The following is a 9,211-nucleotide window of genomic DNA, read 5'->3' as shown; positions in this document are numbered from 1 at the left end:
CTCCGTCTCAAAAAAAAAAAAAATATGCTTGTAAAGCCTCTTAGAGGGTATCTTCTCCTGTGAACTTGTATTTGCATATGACACTAATCTTGCTGACTATACTTTTGCCAGCGACACTTTACCCAATAGTCCTTTTCAAGAACATAACTTCCAAGATTGGTGAGGGATTAACATACACAAAAGACTTTAATAAACTTACTGACAAACTGCTTACATTACTATCCTTGTGAACAGTAAATTACTTTGACCATTTTTAATACCGTCGATCGGGTAGATCCTTTGCTTTCCACTAAAACCATCAACGCTTTACAATTTCACAAACTCTCTATGTGCAAGGCTCTTTTTAAGTACTGAGAAACAGTTTATCAAGACAAGATATGCCTTCAAGATGCTTATAACCTTGCAAATAAATTTTTAAATCCTTACCATAAGAGATGTGTTCACCACAGGACCATACGAGCAGTGAGAGAAAAGTAAACTGCAAACTGTTTCTAACATGAATAGAAAACTAAAGAGCAATTAATGACTTAATTAGAAAAGGTGATTATCTGAAGTAAGGACAGAATTTCAGCAAGATCATTCTTTGTTTATTGTAATAGCATAAATAAAAGCCAATCTGTATTTTTCTTTTTTATTTTATTTTATTTTATTTTATTTTTTGGAGACAGAGTCTTACTGTGTCGCCTAGGCTGAAGTGAAGTGGCACAATCTAGGCTCACTGCAACCTCCGCTTTCCAGGTTCAAGCGATTCTTCTGCCTCAGCTTCCCAAGTAGCTGGGACTACAGGAGGGTGCCACCACACCGGACTATTTATTGTTTGTTTGTTTAGTAGAGACGGGGTTTCATCATATTGCCCAGGCTGGTCTCGAACACCTAACCTCATGATCTGTCCAGTTAGGCCTCCCAAAGCAATTTGGATTTTTCTTAAAGGACTTGCCTTCAGTTGGCTTTCTGTTCTTCTAGAAATCTAACCATATCTAGAAATCAGAAGCTTAAACTGCCTGGCAAGTATGACAGAATGCAAACAGAAGCCAAAGTTAATTGCCTACTTCCTTTTAAATACTATAAAGCACCAAAAATCTTTTGGAAAATGTGGTTTCTTTATTGATATATGCTTTAGAAACAACTTTTCTAACAAATTATGTCTGGAATGTGTGGATATCTGTAAACACATGCAAACTTTAGCTTTCCCCAAATCGACAGTCAATAATTTCACAATCTGACTGATTCATTTAATAAATACTGTTTCACAAAACTATTCCATATACCATTAACTTTACTCCATTTTGTTTTTGTTTGATTCAACAGAATTCCTAATAACTTCTCTACCACTTATTATTGATGTAAACTTGGGCACGTCACAACCTGCACAAGTTTCAGTCTCATCATCTAAAAAAGAAACATGATGACAACTATAAGAGCATGAACTCACAGGGGCTCAATGTCCACTGAGTCAGGCACTGTTCGGAGCAGGTTGGAGTGTTCTAAGCATATTTTCTCCAGCATATTATCATATGTAAACTCAAACAACCCTATGGTGTAGTCACTATTATTGTTGCCAAATTACAGATGAGGATAGGGAGGCGCTCTGAAGTTTCCAAATGTCTCACAGCAGGCAGCAGAGCAGGATGTGAACACAGTTGGGATCCAGAACCCACTCTCAAAATCATTATGCTACAGCTGCCTGATAATTATAAAATATTTCCTGCCCAGCTCATAAAATTCTTGTGAAGATCACGTTTAATCAAGCTCATAAAGCATTTTAAAACTTTTAAGTGCTATATAAATATAAGGTATTTGTTAGGAGTAAAGTCTTAAGGACAAGACTAGATTTTTAAAAAGTTAAAGTTAAAAAATAATTTTAAAAATTAATTTTTAAAAAGTTAAAAAATTGGAAGGAAACTTAAAGCTCAACCTCTCATAAATGATGATGTCCCCTCAATAATATCTCTTAATAAGTCGTCACTCAATTTCTCCTTAAGGCTTCCAGAAATGAAAATCTCACAAGTCAACTCATTCCAGCTTGAAGTGTTCTAATTATTATTAGAAATGTCTTCCTTTTAGTTCTAAACAAAATCAGGCTTTTTCACATGAGAAGCCTGTAAATACAAATCTCTGACATATTCACATTGTCCAACACACGACATTTACTAAAGTCCCCTTTGAAATTTGATGCCCCAAATTCAACATGATACCCCAGAAAAAGTTTGGTGGGAGAACAGCAGCACTATTACCTCCTTTGATCTGCAAATATCCACTTTTATTTTCTGGCTATTAAGTCAACTTAATGAGTTCATATTAACATACACTTAATTAAAATCTCTCACACCTCTCTTAGAAGTTTTCTCAATCTCAATACAGAACTTGATATTTTATTATTTTTAATTAACTCATTTTTCATTTTGGTCCATGACTATCCTATAAAGATATTTGTACATCTTAATTTCATAACCTTACTTTAGCTATCTCTATCAACTTTGTACCTTTCTCCTTCCCTTCATAAATCCAATAACTGTAACTAAATTTTCACCCTAGCCACTGAAAAACTGCTGAATAAGCTAAGATCCTAGGACCCACCGGCAAAGACTCATTCTGATAAACATCAACAAATTAGTTTAACTATGGTCTATCAATCAATTATAAAATCTAAGTATGACCTATATCCTCCAACCATCATTTCTTCTTCTAGTCTATGGTAGGATCATAGAAGACATAAATACCTTTCTAATACCCAAATAAAACTTATCTCCATGCTTCTCTTCGGAGTCTTGTCTTCTGGTACCTTTTCCATGTTTTACTACCCTTAAAAGACTATTAAATTACTCCAAAATAGACAGTCTAAGACAACAGCTCATCTAATCCTAAAGACCTAAATTTAAATGGTTTATAATCTCCTAACCGACCTTGAGCTTCAATGACCTCTCATTTCTGTCCATTCTCTTTTCTGTTTATAATTCTACTATAAAAAGAACAACAGCAACAACAAAAACAGATGGAAGCAAAACAGTCCAGGATATATATGCTTTCTTTATGTTTACATTATATGATATGTTCCAAACAGCAGGCCTATCTAGTTATTACTAATCTGTAGAATCCAAAATAAGATTTTGAAGGTGTTTTATCAGACTCCACACTATTCACAGATGTCAACTCATTCAGTCTTGACTTTTCCTGATGCTATGTTCAAGTATCTAATACTTTTTTCACTCCCTGTTCATGATAAGCATTTTCTCCCACTTTTCACCCAAACTCTTTTTAAATGTGAACTCAAAGAGCACCCTAAGCAGCTACTTTATTTTATGCACAGTTCTTTACCTTTTCTTTCTCATGAGTATAAGTAGTCGCTGCAGATTTTTCTTCTATTGATCCAAACTTCCTTTCAGTCTGTGGTAATCAAGCCCACATTTAATATGCTAAAGTAAATCACATATCACTAACTGGGTATGAAATTTTCTTCCTTTACAAGCAGAAATACTAGGAAGATACCTAGAATTTCTACTTGTAGATACCATCTCTTCTCCTTTACCAACACGTACCTCTTTATTAGTTAGAATTAGCCCCCAAAAGCAGTTCCCTTCATTATTGCCGCAACCTCCTAAAATATATAGTACTCAACAGTGAGATTATAAAATGGATTTATTTATATTTGAGTAAACTCTGTTGTTGCCCTTAGATTCTTGCTGAAAAAATGATGGTTACAAATGATAGCAAGATTTCATAGGCTCAAAGTTGTCAACATAATTGAAGGGGGAAAAGATAGTCTTTTAAACAAATGGTGCTGAAATAACTAGGTATCTATGTGGTATCTATATCTATATTAAACCTTGGCCTTTACCTCAACAGTATTCAAAAATTAACTTGAAATAAACCACAAACACATATGAAAGTGTAAAAACTATTTAGAAGAAAATATAGGAGATAATCTCAATGATACTGTGTTAGCCAAATATTTGTTTTAACCAAAAATAAGCACAAACTAGAAAAGCTGACAAAAACGAGCTCATCAAAATTAAAAACTCTTGCTCTTCAAGGGATATAAATAAGAAAATGAAAAGGCAAGACTGGAAGAAAAATCTGTAAAATATGTATCGGACAGAAGGTTTATATCCAGATTAAAGAATTCTTACAACCCAGTAAGAAGAAAACAAACAGCCTGTTTTTTGTTTTTTATTTTTTTTTTTAAAAAAAAAGAGCAAAAGAGGCCGGGTGCTGTGGCTCACGCCTGTAATCCCAGCACTTTGGGAGGCCAAGGTGGGCAGCTCACCTGAGGTCAGGAGTTCAAGACCAGCCCAGCCAACATGGTGAAACCCCATCTCTACTAAAAATACAAAAAGTAGTGGCGTAGTGGTGCATGCCTGTAGTCCCAGCTACTCGGGAGGCTGAGGCAGAAGAATGGCGGGAACCCGGGAGGCGGAGCTTGCAGTGAGCTGAGATCCGGCCACTGCACTCCAGCCTGGGCGACAGAGCGAGACTCTGTCTCAAAAAAACAAAAACAAGGCCGGGCGCGGTGGCTCAAGCCTGTAATCCCAGCACTTTGGGAGGCCGAGACGGGTGGATCACGAGGTCAGGAGATCGAGACCATCCTGGTCTACATGGTGAAACCCCGTCTCTACTAAAAATACAACACACAAAAAGGTGGCGGGCGCCTGTAGTCCCAGCTACTCGGGAGGCTGAGGCAGAAGAATGGCGGGAACCCGGGAGGCGGAGCTTGTAGTGAGCCGAGATCGCGCCACTGCACTGTAGCCTGGGCGACAGAGCCAGACTCTGTCTCAAAAAAAAAACAAAAACAAAAAAAAACAAAAACAAAAAAAACAGGCAAGAGATTTGAACAGACACTTCACAGAAGACACATGGATATATGAACGGCCAAAAAATACACTAAAAGATGCCCAAAACCACTAATAATTAGAGAATGCGCTCCATCCTGGGCAACAGAGCGAGACTCTGTCTCAAAAAAAAAAAAAAGAAAAAAAAAACAGGCAAGAGATTTGAACAGACACTTCACAAAAGACACATGGATATATGAATGGCCAGAAAATACGCTAAAAGATGCCCAAAACCACTAATAATTAGAGAAATGTAAATTAAAATCACACTGAGATACCAAGACTGAGGTACCACTATGGTCAAAGTTAAAAATACTGAAAACATCAAGTGCTGCTAAGGATATGGAGCATCTAGAACTCTCCTGCAGCATGCATGAAAATACAAAATGGTACAGCCACATTAGAAAAGAGAGCATGTATGTTATCAAGCTAGATATAAAACTGTATCATACTGACCAGCAATCTCACTCCTAGGTATTTACCCAAAAGAAACAAAAACATTTATTTATAAAAATTTTTATGTGAAAGTTCATATGGCTCAAAACTAGGAACAACCTAAATATCCATTTGTGAAAAGGTAAGCAAATTTTGGTTAATTCATACTTTGGAATACTATTCAATAACAAAAAGGAAAAAAACTGCTGATAACACGGAACAATGTAAATAAAAGAAGTCAAACATAAAAGACCTCATACTGTAGAACTTCATTTATATGAAATGCTAGAAAATATAGGTTTGCTTACTTGCTTATTTTGGTCCACTGGACCCACAGATCAGTCCATGTCATTTTATTTACCACTGTAACCAGTGCTCAGGATAGTGCCTGACACCTAATTGGTAGCTCGATAAACTTACTAAAAGACTGAATGAACAAGAATTATCTAGTTTAATCCTAATCACAACCGTAGTGATCTAGATACCGTCATAGCATGAGAAAACTGAGACTTAGAGAGATCAATGTTGGCCCAAGATTATATGGCTACTGAGTAGGGGTGCCACAGATCAAACTCAGGCCTCTCTGACTCTAAGTCCTGTTCACTTAACTATGTTTAATGTCTATATAGTGAAGCAAAGCTCACTGACATTCTACAACTTAAGTTGATTCACCTAGGATCTTAAGTTAGTGGTCAGATTCCATCATAAATTTTAAGGACTATTCCAATTATTTCACTGTCATTTTGTATCAAATAATTCTTTGAAATAGTTGGGTCAGCTCAATTGTTTTGTTAAGCAGAGATAGTTACTAGGCCTGATGGTACTTCCTAAAATGGGCTTTAGTTGGTTGGTTACAACTAAATTTATAGCACATACCTAAATAACAGGTGCATATTTCCACTAAAGTAAATAATACAGTATTTAAATATTCATCTTATTAACAAGAAAGTCTGCTGTTTCACTACTCTTAAACATTACTAACTCTCACTAGGCTATACTTCCTGCCAAGACTAAACATTGAAGTGACAGCCATCTTTAGTAAAAGATTTGAATGTGCTTAGAGGCGTGGCATACACACACCAATTAAGAAAAAACAAAGGTTATATTCAGCATGTGAGACTTACTACAATAATTCTATTCATTGGGGGAAAAAATGAAAACCAGAAAAAGAAAAGCAGAATGAAAGAGCTTCTGAATGACACTGAACTTAAACAAGTGAGTCAGGATAGTGAGTCATCCTTCAGTGCATGCCTCAAAAATGTGAACAGATACTACCCTAAGTCCTACAATGTTAATGATAATCCTTTTTCAAAATCAGGAAATAAAGCTGCTTTATGTTGAATTCCTGTTTTCAATGCAGTCATAGTTTTGCCACATGCATAATAAATGCATAATAGTCCTTGAAATCCTGCCCATGGATAGGGGTGGCTGTGGAACGTGTAAGAGTGTAACTAACTGCAACCACAGGTTTCGTGAAGTTCTATAACATCCTTTAGGGTGCGAATAAGATCAAGGAAACTCTTTTATATTGGTGTAACACAATTCACATTTTGCAGAAGATTCATACGCACCAATGGGAAACATGTCCACTAAACATATTCTTAGCTTTAAGTAATGAAACACTTATTTCCTTACAAGGAACCCCTTTCTAATTTACCTATTTCTACCAACACCATCACACTGTCTCAGGCCTTAACTTCAAAAGCTTTGCAGCTTTATAATTTTTTTTTATAGATTTGGCGGGGTTGGGGGGGGGGGCGGTTGAAGCACAGTTTTGTTACATGGATATATTGTGTAGTGGTGAAGTCTGGGCTTTTGGTGTATGCTTTACCCCAGTAAAGGACACTGTATCCAACAGGTAATTTTCAAACCTCACCCCCTTCCCACCTCCCACCTTTTGGAGTCTCCAATGTCTGTTCCACTCAGTATGTCCATGTGTACCTATTATTTCACTCCTACTTATAAATGAGAACATTGGCATCATTTTTAACACTTTATTTTTCCTTCACCCCTCTACCTGTAATTTCTCACTAAGTTTTTAATATTCTTTTCAATCATCCCTTCCTTTTTCATTTGCTCCACTACCACATTAATCCACAACCATATTTTGGCTACTGCATTGTTGAATGCAAAGAAAAAGCTGTTTTAAGACAGTGTACAATAATCCCAAGTGTGGTCTATTGGGATCATTTGGTAGCCATGTCACAAGTAACTTGCCAATAATGGCAATTAACAACACTGAAATTCAAATCTTTCTCTAAAATAATACTCCTCTCACTAACTTCAGCTTCCACGTTTCCTTGTACAGATGACATTTCAGCAAGTATACCAGAAATAATATATAATTCACTCATGAGACTATTCCCTCAGGTGACCTGTTATGTATGCCACAACTAAATAAATGGCTGAAAATCAATGTTCCTTCATATATTATGGGAATATATACTTACATCCATTCACTGAACCCCCACTCCATTCATCAGTATTAGATTTGTCTCAGTATAACAAAAAACAGAAAGACTAGGCCAGGCACAGTGGCTCACACCTGTAATCCCAGTACGTGAGGAGGCCGAGGTGGGTGGATCATCTGAGGTCAGGAGTTTGAGAGCAGCCTGACCAACATGATGAAACCCCGTCTCTACTAAAAATACAGAAATTAGCCAGGCGTGGTGGTGGGTGCCTATAATCCCAACTACTCGGGAGGCTGAGGCAAGAGAATCGCTTGAACCCGGGAGGCAGAGGTTGCAGTGAGCCGAGATCGTGCCATTGCACTCCAGCCTGGGTGACAGAGTGAGACTCCATCCCAAAAAAAAAAAAAAAAAAAGCAAGATTAAAACAAGACAAGATGTTTCTCTCCTGATGTCTAAGAAATCCAGATGCAATTCATCCAGGTCTGATATGGGGACTCTAGAGTCTACAAAGATCTAGGCTCCTTCCATCTTTCTTCTCCTCTATCCTCTTGAAGGCCTCCATTCTTAAAGCCACCTCTTTAGGTAAAGACAGTTGCTGGTTCTCCAGCCATCACATTTGTACTGCAGACAGGAGTGAAGGAAGGCGGGTGCAAGAGAGCAGAGTACACACAGAAGAAAGAGCAACAATGCTGCCCCAAAAAGAAACTGCTCAGAGGAAGTAAATTCAAGAGTTTTCAGTTTCACATGGCTGGGAGACAAAACTAGAGCTCAGGGCACAAAGCATGAGGGACCAAGAGCCCACAGAGAAAGAAAGCAGAACCCAAAATCTGAGCCCCTTAATTCCTCAAAGCATCTGCCCATTCACGAGCATCACAGACTGACAGAAACCAAGCAGAAAGTAGCAACAAAAAATGTAAAAGCTAAACAGAACTTCTGACAGTCCTGAGAAAATAAAAATCAGAGTTCAGGATCCAATAAAGGGGCAGGAACCTGGTGAGCACCCAGACTCCAGTTCAAGCCCCTGAATGACTATGCCCTAGGATCAACAGAGAACCAGAAATAAGCAAAGCCTTATAAATACTGAAATTCAGACAGCTCAAACATGATTGGACTAAGTTGTTTTGCCTTTTATTTTGCTGCCTGTGAGAAGTTAACAGCTTATCCAAAACCTCTACAAGTTTTTCATATGTACTAGCTGATGTTCAACAAAAAATTACTGGGCATATGAAGACATAATACCAAGAAAAAAAGAAAAAGAAAAAAGGATACAGAGATAGACCCACAAGGTAAGACAGCTTTTTTTTTTTTTTGAGGCAGAATCTCGCTCTGTCGCCCAGGCTGGAGTGTAGTGGCGTGATCTCCACTCACTGCAAGCTCCGCCTCCCCAGTTCACGCTATTCTCCTGCCTCAGCCTCCCCAGTAGCTGGGACTACAGGCACCCGCCACCACGCCCGGCTAATTTTTTTTTGTATTTTTAGTAGAGACAGGGTTTCACCATGTTAGCCAGGATGGTCTCGATCTCCTGACCTCGTGATCCGC

At 37.7% G+C, this 9,211-nt stretch overlaps 1 protein-coding gene across 1 annotated transcript in view; it reads right to left on the bottom strand.

The window, feature by feature from the left end:
• USP6NL (USP6 N-terminal like) overlaps positions 1-9,211 on the bottom strand; it is a 159,747-nt gene that overhangs the window by 89,358 nt on the left and 61,178 nt on the right. The window lies entirely within an intron of this gene.

The sequence above is a fragment of the Colobus angolensis genome, unplaced genomic scaffold (assembly GCF_000951035.1).
Source record: "Colobus angolensis palliatus isolate OR3802 unplaced genomic scaffold, Cang.pa_1.0 Scaffold684, whole genome shotgun sequence".
Lineage (NCBI taxonomy): Eukaryota > Metazoa > Chordata > Mammalia > Primates > Cercopithecidae > Colobus > Colobus angolensis.
Note: the sequence above shows the minus strand (reverse complement) of the source record. Positions and strands in the feature narration are given on the sequence as shown.